At 41.4% G+C, this 17,013-nt stretch overlaps 1 pseudogene; it reads left to right on the forward strand.

Annotated features, from left to right (window-relative positions):
- The first annotated feature begins 1,470 nt into the window (after positions 1–1,470).
- LOC115281030 lies at positions 1,471–2,771 on the forward strand (annotated as a pseudogene).
- The last annotated feature ends 14,242 nt before the right edge of the window (positions 2,772–17,013 follow it).

A 17,013-nucleotide genomic window follows, 5' to 3' on the forward strand; every position in this document is an offset into this window, starting at 1 on the left:
TTCTCATTCCCTGTTTGTCTGTTTTCCTTTCTAGGGCTACTTTAAGGAACAAACCAAAGCACACCTGGTGCAGGGTCCAATACGTCACTCCAAGTAGGGAAATAAGATAGCCAAAGTCACAACAACAGAGGGCAAGTATAGTCTCCAAAAAACACCTCCTGAATGGCCAGTCCCTGGACAGTATATGAGCCCCTTTAAATATAGCAGTACTTGCAGATGCAGAGCACATAACAAGCTTTAAAAACTTACAAGGGACAGAAAGCTAGCCAAAATGATGAAACAGAGGAATTTTCCTCAAAAGAAATTCCAGGAAGAAGTGATAGCTAAAGAATTGATCAAAACAGATATAAGCAACATAACTGAACAAGAATTTAGAATTATAGTCATAAAATTAATCACTGACTTGAAAAAAGCATAGAATACAACAGACTCCATTGCTGAAGAGATCAAAGATCTTAAAAATAGTCATGATGAATTTAAAAATGCTATAAATGAGGTACAAAATAAAATGGAAGTGGCCACAGCACAGATTGAAGAGGCAGAGAAGAGAATAGGTGAATTAGAAGATAAAATCATGGAAAAAGAGAAAGGCGAGAAAAAGAGAAATCGATCCCAGAGCATGAAAGGAGAATTCAAGAACTCAGTGATGCAATCAAACAGAACAATATCCATATCATAGGAATTCCAGAAGAAGAAAATAGAAAGGGGTTGAAGGAATCATAGCTGACAACTTCCCCAACCTGGGGAAGAAAATAGACATTGAAATCCAAGAGGCACAGAGAATTCCCCTCAGATGTAACTTGAATCAGTCTTTTGCATGACATATCATGGTGAAACTGGCAAAATACAAGGATAAAGAGAGAATTCCGAAAGTAGCTAGGGATAAATGGGCCTTAACATACAAAGGTAGACACATAAGGAGGGTAGCAGACCTATCTACTGAAACTTGGCAGACCAGGAAGGAATGGCAGGAAATCTTCAATTTGATGGACAAGAAAAATATGCAGCCACGAATCCTTTATCCAGCAAGCCTGTCATTCAGAATAGAAGGAAAGATAAAGATTTTCCCAAACAAACAATAACTGAAGGAATTCATCACAACTAAACCAGCCCTACAAGAGATCCTAAAGGGGTTTCTATGAGGGAAATGTTGTAAGGAACACAAAGTACCAAAGACATCACTACAAGCATGAAGACTACAGAGAACACACTGACTCTAAACCCGTATTTTTCAATAATAACACTGAATGTAAATGGACTAAATGCTCTAATCAAAAGACATAGGGTATCAGAATGAATAAAAAAACAAGACCCATCTATGTGCTGTCTACAAGAGACTCATTTTAGACCTGAGAACACCTTCAGATTGAAAGTGAGGGCATGGAGGGGTGCCTGGATGACTCAGTCGGTTAAGCATCCAACTTCAGCTCAGGTCAAGATCTCATGGTTGCTTTTCCTATAGGAGCCGCTGGGTTGAGAGGAGCATGGCTCTCTCCTCTCCCCGTGATGGCGCGTGCTCATCCATTGATCTCTGAGTACTCTGAAAAGGGGGAGTCATCTGGCAAAAATGTTACTTTGCCTGCTGTATTCAAGGCTCCCATTCAACCTGATATTGTGAACTTTGTTCACAGCAACTTGCGCAAAAACAAGAGACAGCCATATGCTGTCAGTGAATTAGCAGGTCATCAAACCAGTGCTGAGTCTTGGGGTACTGGCAGAGCTGTGGCTCCAATTCCCAGAGTTCGAGGTGGCAAGACTCACCGTTCTGGCCAGGGTGCTTTTGGAAACGTGTCATGGGGGCTGCATGTTTGCACCAACCAAAACCTGGCACCCTTGGCACCGCAGAGTGAACACAGCACAGAAGCCATATGCCATCTGCCCCGCCCTGGCTGCCTCCGCCTTACCAGCACTGGTCATGTCTAAAGGTCATCGAGTTGAGCAAGTTCCTGAACTTCCTTTGGTTGTTGAAGATAAAGTTGAAGGCTACAAGAAGACCAAGGAGGCTGTTTTGCTTCTTAAGAAACTTAAAGCCTGGAGTGATATCAAAAAGGTCTCTGCCTCTCAGTAAATGAGAGCTGGTAAGGGCAAAATGAGAAACCATCATCATATCCAGCGCAGGGGACCCTGCATTATCTATAATGAGGACAATGGTATCATCAAGGCCTTCAGAAACATCCCCGGAATTACTTTGCTTAATGTAAGCAAACTGAACATTTTGAAACTTGCTCCTGGTGGGCATGTGGGACGTTTCTGCATGTGGACTGAAAGTGCTTTCCGCAAGTTGGACAATCTGTATGGCACTTGGGGTAAGGCTGCCTCCCTCAAGAGTAACTACAACCTTCCCATGCATAAGATGCTTAATATAGACCTTAGCAGAATCTTGAAAAGCCCAGAGATTCAAAGAACCCTCCGAGAACCACGCAAGAAGTGTCATCGCAGAGTCCTCAAGAAGAATCCACTGAAAAACCTGAGAATCATGTTGAAGCTGAGCCCATATGCAAAGACCATGTGCCGGAACCCCGTTCTTCGCCAGGCCAAGAATCACAAACTCCGAATGGATAGGGCCGCAGCAGCCTTAGAAGCCAAATCAGGGGAGAAGGGTGCTCCAGGAAAGACGCCTGTGGGAGGGAAGAAAGGAAAGAAGGCTGTTGGTGTTAAGGGGCAGAAAAAAACCATTGGCAGGAAAGAAAGCTGCAGCAACCAAGAAACCAGCAGCTGAAAAGCCTGCGGAGAAGAAACCCACCATGGAAGAAAAGAAAGCTGCCGCATAACAACTTAGATTTCTTTATTCCATAAAAGCCATATCATTTTGGACAGCTAATTATGAATAAAGGCCTAATCAAAGACCGTGAGAAACCTTAAAAAAAAAAAAAAGATCTCATGGTTGTGAGTCGAGCCCCACATCGGGCTCTGTGCTGACAGCTCAGACCCTGGATCCTACCTCAGATTCTGTGTCTCCCTCTCCTTCTTTGCCCCTCTCCCACTCACATTCTGTCTCTCTCTCAAAAATAAGTAGTAAACATTAAAAAAAAATTTTAAGGAGGGGATGGAGAAATACCTATCATGCTACTGGAAGTCTAAAGAAAGCTAGAGTAGCCATACTTATATCAGACAAACTAGACTTTATATATTATTTTTTTAACTTTTTAAATGTTTATTTAATTCTGAGAGAGAGGAAGAGGCAGAGAGGGAGCGGGAGAGGGGCAGAGAGAGAGAGGGAGACACAGAATTGGAAGCAGGCTCCAGGCTCTGAGCTGTCAGCACAGAGTTGGATGTGGGGCTCGAACTCACAAACTGCAAGATCATGACTTGAGCTGAAGTCAGACTCCCAACCAACTGAGCCACCCAGGTGTCCCAGACAAACTAGACTTTAAAGTAAAGGCGGTAGGCTCGCTCCACATGGATCCAGTGTGTTGTTGAAGTCTGTGAGCCCGAGTTTAGGCTGTCCAGGCCTAAATTCGTAATAAAGCCCTTTGCTTTTGCATGCGTGATTCGGTCTCCCTGGCGGTCTCTGGTTTTGGGGGGCAATATTAAAATCTGGGTACAACAACAGCAGGACTCCATCTTCATGAACTGTAATATCATGACCTGACCTGAAATCAAACTCAGACACTTAACCAACTAAGCCACCAGGAGCCCTGAATATGCCTACGAAGCCTCAGCTACACCAAGACTAGAGTTAGGAAAAACTGGATGGATTCAGGCTGACTTAGTCAATGGAATGCCATTGAACTTGGACTTTGCCTCCACATCAGCAATATCACCTATGATGACCCTTTTCAAAAGCATCTCTGCTCAGTTTCCTCAGGAAAAAGCTTTTCCTTTCTTCCTGAACTTTGAGAGGACCTATACTTTGAGGACTTCCAACACTATGTTAAACAACAGTGGTGGGAGTGGACACCCCAGTGAAGAAATGGGCAGAAAACATAAACAACACTTCTCCAAAGAGGACATCCAGATGGCCTACAGGCACATGAAACAATGCTCAACATCACTCATCAGGGAAACACAAATCAAAACCATACTGAGATACCACCTCACGCCAGTCAGAGTGGCTAAAATGAACAAATCAAGAGACTAGAGATGCTGGCGAGGGTGTGGAAAGACGGGCACCCTCCTACACTGTTGGTGGGGATGTAAGCTGGTGCAGCCGCTCTGGAAAACAGTGTGGAGGTTCCTCAAAAAATTAACAATAGAACTCTATGACCCAGCAATAGCACTGCCCTGTATCAAGGGATACAGAAGTGCTGATGCATAGGAGCACATGTACCCCAGTGTTCATGGCGACACTATCAACAATAGCCAAATCATAGAAAGAGCCTAAATGTCCATCAACTGATGAATGGATCAAGAAGATGTGGTATATATATATATACAATGGAATACTACATGGCAATGAGAAAGAATGAAATCTGGCCATTTGTAGCAAAGTGGATGGATCTTGAGGGTGTTATGCTAAGTGAAATAAGTCAGACAGAGAAGGACAGATACCCTATGTTTGCACTCATAGGTCTAACAGGAGAACAGGAGAAATCTAATGGAAAACCATGGGGAGGGGAAGAGGGAAAGAGAGTTGGGGAGAGAGAGGGATGCAAAACCTGAGAGACTATTGAATACTGAAAAGGAACCAAGGGTTGAATGGGGAGGGGGAGCGGGGAAAGAGGTGGTGGTGATGGAGGAGGGCACTTGTGGGAAGAGCACTGGGTGTTATATGGAAACCAATTTACAATAAATTATTTTAAAAAAAGAAAAAAGAAAAAATAAAGTAAAGGCAGTAATAAAAGATGAAGAAGGGCATTACATAATAATTACAGAGTCTATTGAAATAAAAAAGCTAACAATTATAAAGTGTATAAATTGTATAAGTACATACTGAATTCGGGGACACCCAAATATATAAAACAATGACAAACATAAGCAATCTTATTGGTAAGAATGGGCTAATTGCAGGGGACTTTAATACGCCACTTACAGCAATAGATAGATCGACTAGACAGAGAATCACTAAAGAAACAATGGCCTTGAACGACACATTGAATCAGATGGACTTGACAGATATATTTAGAACTCTATATCCCAAAACAGTGAAATTCACTTTCTTCTCAAGTACGCATGGTACACTCTCCAAGATAGATCACACACTGGGCCACAAAGCAGCCCTCAATAAATATGATAGATTTGAGATCATACCGTGCACACTTTCAGATCACAATTCTATGAACCTTGAAATCAACCACAGGAAAAAGTCTTGAAAAATTCCAAAAGCATGGAGGTTAAAGAACATCCTACTAAAGAGTGAAGGGGTCAACCAGGCAATTAGAGAAGAAATTTAAAAATATATGGAAGGAAATTAAAAATGAAAATACAACAATCCAAACACTTTTGGATGCAGCAAAGGTAGTTCTAAGAGGAAAAACATTGTAACACAGGCCTATCTCAAGAAACAAGAAAAATCCCAAATACAAAATCTAACAGCACACCTAAAGGAACTAGAAACAGGACAGCAAAGACCCCCCAAATCCAGCAGAAGAAGAGACAAAATAAAGAGGGCAGAAATAAACAATATAGAATAAAAAAAACCCCAGTTGAACAGATCAATAAAACCAAGAATTGGTTTTTTGAAAAAATAAACAATTAATAAACCTCTAGCCAGGCTTCTCAAAAAGAAAAGAGATAGGACCCAAATAGATAAAATCATGAATGAAAATGGATTTATTACAACCAATCCCTCAGAAATACAAGCAATTATCAGGTTATACTATGAAAAATTATCTGTCAACAAACTGGACAACCTGGAAGAAATGGTAAAATTCTTAAACAACCACAAACTACCAAAACGCAAATGGGAAAAAATAGAAAATCTGGATGAACCTGTAACTAGTGAAAAAATGGATTCAATTATCAAAAGTCTCCCACAAAATAAGAGCCCTGGACCAGATGGCTTCCTTGGGGAATTCTACCAGATATTTAAAAGAATTAATACCTATCCTTCTCAAGCTGTTCTAAAAAATAAAAATGGAAGGAAAACTTCTGGACTCATTCTAAGAAGGCAGCATCATGTTGATTCCCAAACCAGGCAGAGATCCATTAAAAAAAGAGAACTACAGGCCAATATCCCTGATGCATATGGATGCAAAAATTCTCAATAAGACTAGCAAATCGAATTGAACAGCACATAAAAAGAATTATTTGCCATGATAAAGTGGGATTCATTGCTGGGTTGCAGGGCTGGTTCAATATTTGCAAATCATCAATATGGTATACCACATAAACAAAAGAAAAGGTAAGAACCATATGATCCTGTCAATAGATGCAGAAAAAGCATTTGACAAAATACAGCATCCTTTCTTAATAAAGACTCTGGAGAAAGTCTGGATAGAAGAAACTTACTTAAACATCATATAAGCCATTTATGAGAAGCCCACAGTGAATATCATCCTCAATGGGGAAAAACTGAGAGCTTTCCCTCTGAGATCAGGAGCATGGCAGGTATGTCCACTCTCACCACTGTTGTTTAACATAGTGCTAGAAGTCCTAGCATCAGCAATCAGACAACAAAATGAAACAAACGGCATAAGAATTAGCAAAGATGAAGTCAAACTTTCACTTTTTGCAGACAACATAATACTCTACATGGAAAACCCAACAGACTCCACCAAAAGACTGCTAGAAATGATCCATAAATTCAGCTAAGTCACAGGGTACAAAATCAATGTGCATTTTTATATACCACTAACGAAGTAACAGAAAGAGAAATCATGAAACTGATCCCATTTTACAATTGCACCAAAAGCTATAAAATACCTAGGAATAAGCCTAACGAAAGATATAAAAGATCTGTATGCTGAAAACTATAGAAACTTATGAAGAAAATTGAAGAAGACACAAACAAATGGAAAAGCATTCCATGCTCCTGGAAGAATAAATATTGTTAAAATGTCAAAGCAATCTACACATTCAATGCAATCCCAATCAAAATTGCACCAGCATTCTTCTCAAAGCTAGAACAAACAATCCTAAAATTTTTATGAAACTACAAAAGACCCCAAATGGCCAAAGTAATATTGAAGGAGAAAAACCAAAATGGGAGACATCACAATCCCAGACTTTAGCCTCTACTACAAAGCTGTAATCATCAATACAGTATTGTATTGGCACAAAAACAGACACATAGACCAATGGAACAGAAGAGAGAACCCAGAACTGGACTCACAAATGTATGGTCAACTAATCTTTGACAAAACAGGAAAGATTATCCAATGGAAAAAAGCCAGCTTCTTTAATAGGTGGTGCTGGGAGAACTGAACAGCGACATGCACGAGAATGAAACTAGACCACTTTCTTACACCATACACAAAAATAAACTCAAAATGGCTGAAGAACCTGAATGTGAGACAGGAAACCATCAAAACCCTAAAGGAGAAAAGAAGACTCCAGCCATAGCAATTTCTTACTCGACATATCCCCAAAGGCAAGGGAATCAAAAGCAAAAATGAACTATTGGGACCTCATCAGAAATCTTCTGGACTGCAAAGGAAACAATCAACAAAACTAATAGGCAGTCGACAGAATGGGAAAGGATGCAACTGACATATCAAAGGGCTAGTATTCAAAATCTATAAGGAACTCACCAAACTCCACAACCAAAAAACAACCCAGAGAAGAAATGGGCAGAAGACATGAACAGACACTTTTCCAAAGAAGATATCCAGATGGCCAACACACACATGAAACAATGCTCAATGCCACTCATCATCAGGGAAATACAAGTTAAAACCACACCGAGATATCACCCCATGCAGGTCAGAGTGGCTAAAATGAACAAATCAGGAGACTATAGATGCTAGTGAGGATGTGGAGAAATAGGAACCCTCCTCCACTGTTGGTGGGAATGCAAACTGGTGAAGCCACTCTGGAAAACAGTGTGGAGGTTCCTCAAAAAATTAACAATAGAACTACCCTATGACCCAGCAATAGCGTTTCTAGGATTTACCCAAGGAATACAGGAGTGTTGATGCATGGGGCACATGTACCCCAATGTTTATAGCAGCACTTTCAACAATAGCCAAAACATGGAAGGAGCCTAAATGTCCATCAACTGATGTTGGATCAAGATGTGGTTTATATATACAATGGAGTACTACATGGCAATGAGAAAGAATGCAATCTGGCCATTTGTAGCAACATGGATGGAACTGGAGGGTATTACGCTAAGTGAAATAAGTCAGGCAGAGAAAGACAGATAGCATATGTTTGCACTCATATGTGGATCTGGAGAAACTTAACCGAAGACCATGAGAGAGGGGAAGGGGAAAGAAGTTACAGAGAGAGAGGGAGGAAATCCATAAGAGACTCTTAAATATGGAGAACATACTGAGGGTTGATGGGGGAGGTAGGGAGAGGGGAAAGTGGTTGATGGGCATTGAGGAGGGCACTTGTTGGGATGAGCACTGGGTATTGTATGGAAACCAAGTTGACAATAAATTATATTTTCAAAAAAGAATCTATATGGCTTTAAGTTTTCTACATTTTACCTGAAATGGTAAACTATTAACTACAAATTGTTATCCTAGGAGCACCACTAATAGACATACACATACATACTCAAGACAAAATTATAACCTGAATCATCTTTAATCTAAGAGATGTGAACGAATAGAGCAGCTAAAGTCATTCACCCACAGGTTTTGTATAATCATATATTTTCCTTTTCCTTGAATAAATACCCAACAGTGGAATTGCTGGGTCACAATATAAGCATGTCTGTCACATCCTGCCACCATGGCCCCCATGCATAAACAGGACCTGGGTGGCATTCTTGCTTCTGTTCTGAGCAGTTCACTCCTCCCTTATCTCCAGGACATATGGTGACACTCCACAAAACTGCCACCTCTGGCCAGCACTAAAGATCCAGAACCCAGCTCCCCAGTGGTTCCTGCTCTGCTGGTTCAAGAATCCTTGTCTTGCACAATCCTTCTAGGGCGCTGGAACCCAAGTGGCAGAAGAGCCACTGTACCTTCCAATAAGCCTACCTCCCTTCCACCAGCAGGAGGAGGTCCAGGAATCAGAGGGTATAAGGAAGCTGAACCCTACCTTGGGGTGCATATTTCCTTAAGTATTCTTGACATGTCCACCCTTGTCTCCCATGCACTTGGATCACCTGTTCTTTCTCCCACATTTCAAATATGCCTCTTTAGCAATAGGCCAAATCCAGCAAGCTTTGCCTTTGGCTGAGTGGGAAGGTATGAAATAACTCTCTGAACCTGTTCTCTCTACCCTGAAGATCCACTCTTGCCTAGGCAAGCTTCTGTCCTTTCCACCCCTCTTCCCACAGGTGGCAGGTCTTGCACAGTACCCTGCCCACCTGAGTACCTTGGGGGCAGTGTTGACCCATGTGCCCTGCCCCAGAACAGACTCTCAGGCAGTGTTGCCAGGATACAGTAATTACATTCCATTGGATGTTACAGATGCTGTGTTCCTTTCTGGGATCTTTACCTCAGTGTTTTGACATCAAAATTAGAGGAAGTTTCTGCTCAAAACTCCAAGATGTCCTGGGGCTCAGTTGCTGCAGAGAGCAAATTGACTTTTTGACTGGTATACTTTGATGCTACCTGAAACATCCAGTCATTCTCAAGACCCTTGTGCAAAGGAGACTGTGTTGAGGGACCTCAGAGAGAGTTGGGGAAGGAATAGAGAAATCTTAGGAATACCCTATAGACAAGGAGAATCAGAGAAGAGGTCTTCATAGCACCAGAACTGGATGATCCACATTTAGCCCCTGGTGGTCAATGTAGGCCTCTCTTCCGTCTAGCCCAGGCCTAGGCTGTTGAAGAGAAACCTCTATTCCAAGAGCTCAGTAAACAGCTCCATTAATAAATCCCATATCTCTTTTAGGAATTCATGCACCAAGTGAAAGGCTATCACAAACACATACAGTTCTCCTTGAGGTTTCCTGCCACTTCATAGGAGGAGTGGTCCAGCCTCATCTCATGCCTGTCTGCCTGACAGGCCCATGCAGAGGGTGAATAAGGAGTCTACTGGTCTACCTCTTCAGCTTCAGTGGTAGCACAGAGGAAATTCTGGAGTGTAAATGTTCCAGGTGTTACCTCAGGACAGAAACAAAATGCCAGAAATTATAGAACCACAATTCAATACTCAAAAAAGGCAAAATTCCTCTATTGCCACATAAGTGAGGGGGAGCTTCTTAATCTGGCAACCCCATCCCCCAGGTGGGAGACTTGGAGAAAGAAACAGTGTGCCGTTGCATTGACAACGTGCTGGGGACTAAGACTGGGGCTATCTCAAACTGCAGTGCCTCACAGCCATCCCTTTCTTTCCCCTGACTATTGCAAGGACTGTTCCTCCATCAGCTTCCTCTCTAGCCCTCAGCATTAATCCACTGAAAAGAGATGTGTGAAGAAGTGGCCATCCTGGAATCTTCTGGAGTATCTACCTCTATGGGTCATTTGTCCCAGAAGAAAGCAACTCACCAGACCCCAACTTCTCATCATCAGAGCCCCTGCCAAGCACCTCATTACAGCCCGTAGCCCTTTGACCTTATGGACCCCTGCTCCCACCTCGTTATTCAGACACTGGCTCTGTCTGCTAGGCCCCCAAATCCTTCCATCTCTGATTCTTCCCCTAAACCAGGTATGGACTGTGAAATGAGAAGCTCAATTTCTTACTCACCCTCTCCTACAACTGCTGTTGCATGTCTTCCCCCTTTCATGCTGAAGTCTGTCTTCCCTCTGAATAGGGAAGAGGGAGGTCCTCTGTATCCCAATACCTCAGTCACAACTGCAGCAGATTCCATTTCCGTCTTCCATGTTGCTCCCAGCACTTCAATCCTTCTCTTGTATCCTATGCTATACAGAATAGAATTACCCAGCCCTATGTATATGGATTTCCTCTTTCCTTTCCATAGACCCCATTTCCAACTAATGATACCAGTGCTCCTCTCTCCACTGGCCTAATTTCTCTTCCTGAAGTCAGTTCCAGTTCCTCAACCAGCATATCTGCAGGCTTAGTTCCCTAGCCTGTGTCTGACTTTTGGCCACTCCTGTGGACATTCCTCTACCCTCCCACACTCTCCCTTTGAGGCTTTGTTCTGGCTCATGGAACAGGATAGTATTTCAAATTCCTGCCAAGACCCTCCCATAATATTTGAAGTAATAATTTCAAATTTTGTAAAAAGGGAATTCATGTTCACAGTTTTTTTTAAAGAAAGCAAACCATTGAAAAGGATGTTCAACTAAGGGTAGGTGTTCCTCCCCTCCTGATCTACAATCCCTCCGTTCTACCAGGTTCCCAGAAATACATTTACCATTTTCTTGCATCTCCCTCCATAGAGATGCTGTCCATACACAAGCTATTCTTGCATCCAATTGTATTTCCTATTTTTTTGCACATTTCTAGTTTTTTACTTTAATTATTAGGTTATTTGATGCTTAAATTTTCTTAGAGACATTCATAGCTCCACGCTCCACATATAGACATGAGGAAGAGTCAGATAACAAAATTCAAATCAGGATACTTTCAAGAATGAAAATAGGTGACATTACTTACGTCGGGACAAGGACATAAATCAGGACTGTCCTCAACAAGTGTCTTAGATCTAATCAATCTTTTTAACAGGTGTACCATAAAACAATGCACAAAAGTATCTCAGTTTATATAACCAATGGCCCACTGATAGATTTTTAGGATGCTTTCAGACTTCTGCTATTGCAGTGAATATCCTGGAATGTAAATCTCTGCTTACTACTCCCAGTGTCTGATATATGTTAAATTATTTAACCTGACACAGCCCTGTATCTATGTAATAGTCACTAATGTTATCCCCATGTGAGACGTGAGGGCTCTAAACATTTCCAAATATGAGGTGTGGTTATTTGGAGAATTGTTATAAGTTGTTATTGTGGTTGGGGTAAGTTAGAAGATGGAGGATGACCCTATGGTCCTGGAAGCCCAGGATGACCAATGTCCTATTTTGCCTGGGACAGTTTGGATCATGCCTGTTGTCTCACATGATTGTTGACTGTATCTCCTTTTACTTTTAAGAGTCTGATAAATTTGCCTAGGCTGATAAATTGGTTGGTCAGTTGCCAGAAGGGGGAGACATTGGAGACAACAGACAGCCATGGATGGTCACACCTTACCAGCCCCTCCTACCCTTCCAGTGAGCAGGGAACATCCAGGTGAGGGTGAGACAGATCAGGGAAGAAGTCTAGACTATCAGTGAATGCCTATAGTCCCATCTGGAAGAGAAAATGGAGATCAAGGGACATGAGGCCTCCGTGGACAGCAGTGTATTTCCTTCTAGAACCCAGGTGGGACAGCAAATGGTCAGCAGCCAGAAGACTCTGATGAATTACTGGATCTTCTCTAAGGTGGAATCCAAGTGCTGGGAACCTCACTTCCTTGAAGAAATCAAGGGCAAGACCAATCCTTACATTGCCAAAACTGATGACTCCAAATGTAAGAGACTGATTGTAAGAGATTTATTGATGAATGATCAATCACACATTAAAGTTCCAGAGTCAGAACTGATGGAAATGTTGCAGATTCAGAGACCTGCAGATCAAGGACTGTGATACCATCATTCTCATTAAAATAGACTGATTAGGGCCTAGAAATCCTCAGGGATAGCCATGCCCATGCTAATCATGATCTAGACTGCTAATAGTCCTGCTTCTCCTTCCTACTCCTAACTATCCAGACTACTATGATCTTTCTGAAGCATAAATAAGAACATTCCCTGTCCCATGCTTAAAATCCTCCAATGGCCCCTCATTACCTACAGCATAAAGTTTGAGTTCCTGTGCTTGGCATTTAAGGCCCCTGACAAGCTAGTGCCTACTGACCTCTCGCATTCCCCTCACCATTCTTAGACACATCCTACATTCCAGTCATGCTCACGCTTTGAATTCTCTAAATGCAGAATGCTTATAAGAAGGCAGTGTATCTTTCCACTCATTTTTGTCTTCATTTTTATTCATCAATACCTTATAGTTTTCAGTAAACAGATCTTTCACTTTCTTGGTTAAATTTGTTCCTAAATAGTACTGCCTGGGTGGCTCAGTCAGTTAAGCATCAAACTTTTGCTCAGGTCATGATCTCACAGTTCATGAGTTTGAGCCCCGCATTGGGTTCCTTACTGAGAGTGTGGAGCCTGCTTGACATTCTCTCTCTCCCCGCCCCTCTCTCTCTCTCAAAATAAATAAATAAACTTAAAAACATTGTTCCTAAATATTTCATTCCTTTCGATGCTATTTTAAATGTGACTGTTTTCTTTTTTTTCATTTTTTAAATGTTTGTTCTTGAGAGACAGAGCATGAGCAAGGGAGGAGCAGAGAGAGAGGGAGACACAATTTGGAGCAGGCTCCAGGCTCTGAGCTGTCAGCACAGAGCCTGACATGTGGCTCAAACCCACAAACTGCAAAATCATGACCTGAGCTGAAGCCGGATGCTTATCCGACTGAGCCCCCCAGGGGCCCCTATAATCTTTATAACCCATATAGGCTTGCTCAGAACTGAGTTAATCATTCTGTTCAGTATTCTGTGTTAGAGGAACAACGGATGTGGTTAGCAGGACACATGCAGCTCAACCTCAATTACATCAGAGTTTAAAACCCCCAGCAATCACACAGTTACTCGTGAAACATCAATCTGCAAATTCAGTGTATTATGGAAAACAAAGGAGACTTCCAGGGGATGTCTAACACAATGGAAGGTTGATGGCTTACCTTGAGGAGTGATGCTTCTTCCCAATTATAGTCCATGATTATAGCATTAAATCTGGGGTTGACAGAGGAAGAGGAACCTTTCCAGGTCACAAGAGAAATGTGGATGTTGTCATAACACAGGTCATTATCCACTGCTTGCCAAAATCCATGCTAAACTTGTTCTGTTGTCCTAGTTACCTCATCATGGCTGCAGAAGAAGAGCAAGAGTGATGCTGGACTAACATCAAACTGAAAGCTTTACGTCCATAAATGAAAAATGAAAGCAGGAATAACAAAATGGCATGGATGTCTGTCTGCTATCCTAAAATCAGTCACATCGCAAATCCAAAGCTCCATTAGCAGGATACATAGAGAGAAAAACTGCAACATTTGAAAGGGAAAGAATGACAAATAAATGAAATCACCTAGCTCAAGATCTATAAATGGCTTATCAGTTTTCATTTCAAGAGAAAGATCAAGAGAAGGAATCAAGGAAAATTAGTCTTTTAGGGCTGAGTAAGAACTTAAAGATAATCTACTCCAATTCCATCCTTTTATAGCTGAGAAAACCCAGTTATGTGAGTTAGCAGGTTTGAAGCTAAAGAAAGTCGAAATATTAGTCATGACGCTTTGGCTTTCTCAGCTCACCAAGGTAATTTTTGTTTTTTAAACATTTTTACACATCAGCACTTTGCCATCTGGAAACTGTGCCTCTTGACAGAGAGTTTTTACAAGATCCACTATATGTGGTGGTGAATTCAACAGAGACACAAGTAACTATCCTTATCTTCAAGAATCACCCACTTCCTTCTAAGACACACGTCATAATTGGAACAATGCAGTATCAAACTACTGGATATTCAATACTAGAGGGCCAGAAACAGGAAAAGTCAGTCTCAGTCAATATGGGTCAAGAGTCAGATACGGGAAAATGACAGCAAGTGTTTAAGCAGGAAGCAATGTGATGCCACTGACATTTAGGATAAGTCAGGCAGTGGCATATTGGATTAGAAAGGAAGATGCTAAATCAGGGCGCGGGGCTAAGAAGCTATGACCGTAAAACCAGGCCTCAGAAAGGCCTGGAATTGTTATGTAGGTAACAATTGGACGGAGAAAAAGACAAATTCTAGGGCTATTCTGAAGGGGAAAAAAATAAAATCAGAGTTGAACACTCACTACAACCACTTCCCTAGTAAACCAGGGTGTCTGGGGAGGAGAAGTGACACAGAAACAGTGTTCTGGAGTTTCTTCATGGCTCATTTCAAACTCCTAATTCCAGTGGGTTGTCCAATCAAAACTTTATGTTTTAGGATCATTAGTCCCTTTCTGATAAAGTTTCCTAGACTTTAACCAACTTGGTTTTTTTATCTGCTAATGTAGAACATTCCTCCCACACTGGCTAGAAAATGCCTAAAGAAAGCCTAAATGGGAAAGGAATTGGAACATAGTCAAACCACAAGTCACTCGAAAACCAGAAGTCTTGATCTCCCATGAATAGAGAAAGGGAAACATGTATCACAGGGGACATGAGACACATGGTAGATTTCTGCTAATTCCTTCCTCTAATTCTCTTCCTCACGGGTATACATCCACTACTAAATGCAGAAGAAGCTTTACTTTTGTCAGAGCCACCTTATACTACACCCTTTAAGGCCTATGCAGAAGTGGCCTCCTAATAACTTCTGGGGTATGTGGCCGGCCTGAGGCAACACACCCTTGGCAGGCAGCTAAGCATTCACATTCCTCAACCCAGCTGATGCCAGATCCTACCAGTTGCCTACAGGACAACATGCTTTGAGTACTTGGTAGAAGAGATACAAAAGATAGGCTACTTTTGGCCCAATATCTTCCATTGGTGAAATCTTCGCAAGCATGGTTAGATTGATTGGGTTCCATAAGATGGTAAAAACCAAGATGAAACCACATCCATACAAGAGCCAATTTACAGCCAGTTAGTTTCAGGATCCATTTCCCTGAATAACCATTTTGACAAGTTATAAAAGCTGAAATCTCTACTGGCATATTCTAACAAGTGTATCAAGAGTTAGTTAGCAGAGAAGAAAAAAAAAGATTGTACCATTTGTCCAAAAGTTACTATCCTGAAAATATACAAAGTATTTACAAATTCATAAGCTGAAAACCTCAACAGAAGAATATGCAAGGAACACGAAAAGATAATGTGCAAAAGAAATACAGTGCCATTTATCTCCACTCCTTTATGAAATCATAATAAAATGACAGTAAAGAAATAAAAACAAATATAAATGAAAAAAGAAAAGATAATGGCGGGGTGGGGGGCATCTGGGTGACTTGGTCAGCTAAGTGACTGACTCTTGATTTCAGCTCAGGTCATGATCTCATTGTTCATGGGTTCAAACGCCTCACATCGGATTTGATGCTGGCTGTGCAGAGCCTGCTTGGGATCCTCTCTCTCTCTCTCTCTCTCTCTCTCTCTCTCTCTCTCTCTCTGCCCCTACTGTGCTTTCTCTCTCTCCAAATAAGTAAAATAAACTTAACAAATTATATTTAAAAAAAAAGAAAAGATAACTGGAAAGGGGCCTCCAAGAGAGCATATATGACAAAATCTTGGAAGATGGAACACTAATGTGCACATGTAGCCTGCTGAATTGTAGGCATTCTCCATTCAGCTGAGTGTCTCAGGAGAAGCACTCAGGAAGGAAGAGCCTGAAGGGCTCTGTGAGCATATTCACATCCAAGGTGGAACATGATCTGGGGTCATCTGTCCACATGTGGCCGGGCTGCTTTTGCTGCACTAAATGTCACAAGCCCTGGGGCATACAGTAGTGAACAGCAATTAAGAGGATAGACTTAAGAGTGAAACAGTCTAGTGAAAATGACTCATGGCTATGGCATTAATTCGTTTACCATGTTAAAACAGGGCAAGACATTAAATCTTCGTAAGGGCCCATTTCTCTGTCTGAAAATGGGCACAACACATACAAAGTTGAAATGATCATTAGATGAGCACTGGGTGAAGGAGGGGAGGCAAGGGATACTTTGTGAAACATCTTGTATAATTAAAGATACAAAATTAATCACTTGAGAAATGTTTTACTAATCTTTGACATAAGTTAAAACTGGCTTTAAATCCAGTTTTGCTACTTATTAGTGACTTACTTAACCTCTCTGAGCCTCAATTTCCTTATCTATTACTAAGGGGTATGATATATACCTATAATTACAATAAAAGTTAACATCTGCAAAGTACTTTGCAAAATCTTACTTATAGAAAACTCTAAAGATAACTCTTAAAGTTAACAAACTAATT

This window comes from Suricata suricatta, chromosome 16 (assembly GCF_006229205.1).
Source record: "Suricata suricatta isolate VVHF042 chromosome 16, meerkat_22Aug2017_6uvM2_HiC, whole genome shotgun sequence".
In the NCBI taxonomy this organism is placed as follows: Eukaryota; Metazoa; Chordata; class Mammalia; order Carnivora; family Herpestidae; genus Suricata; species Suricata suricatta.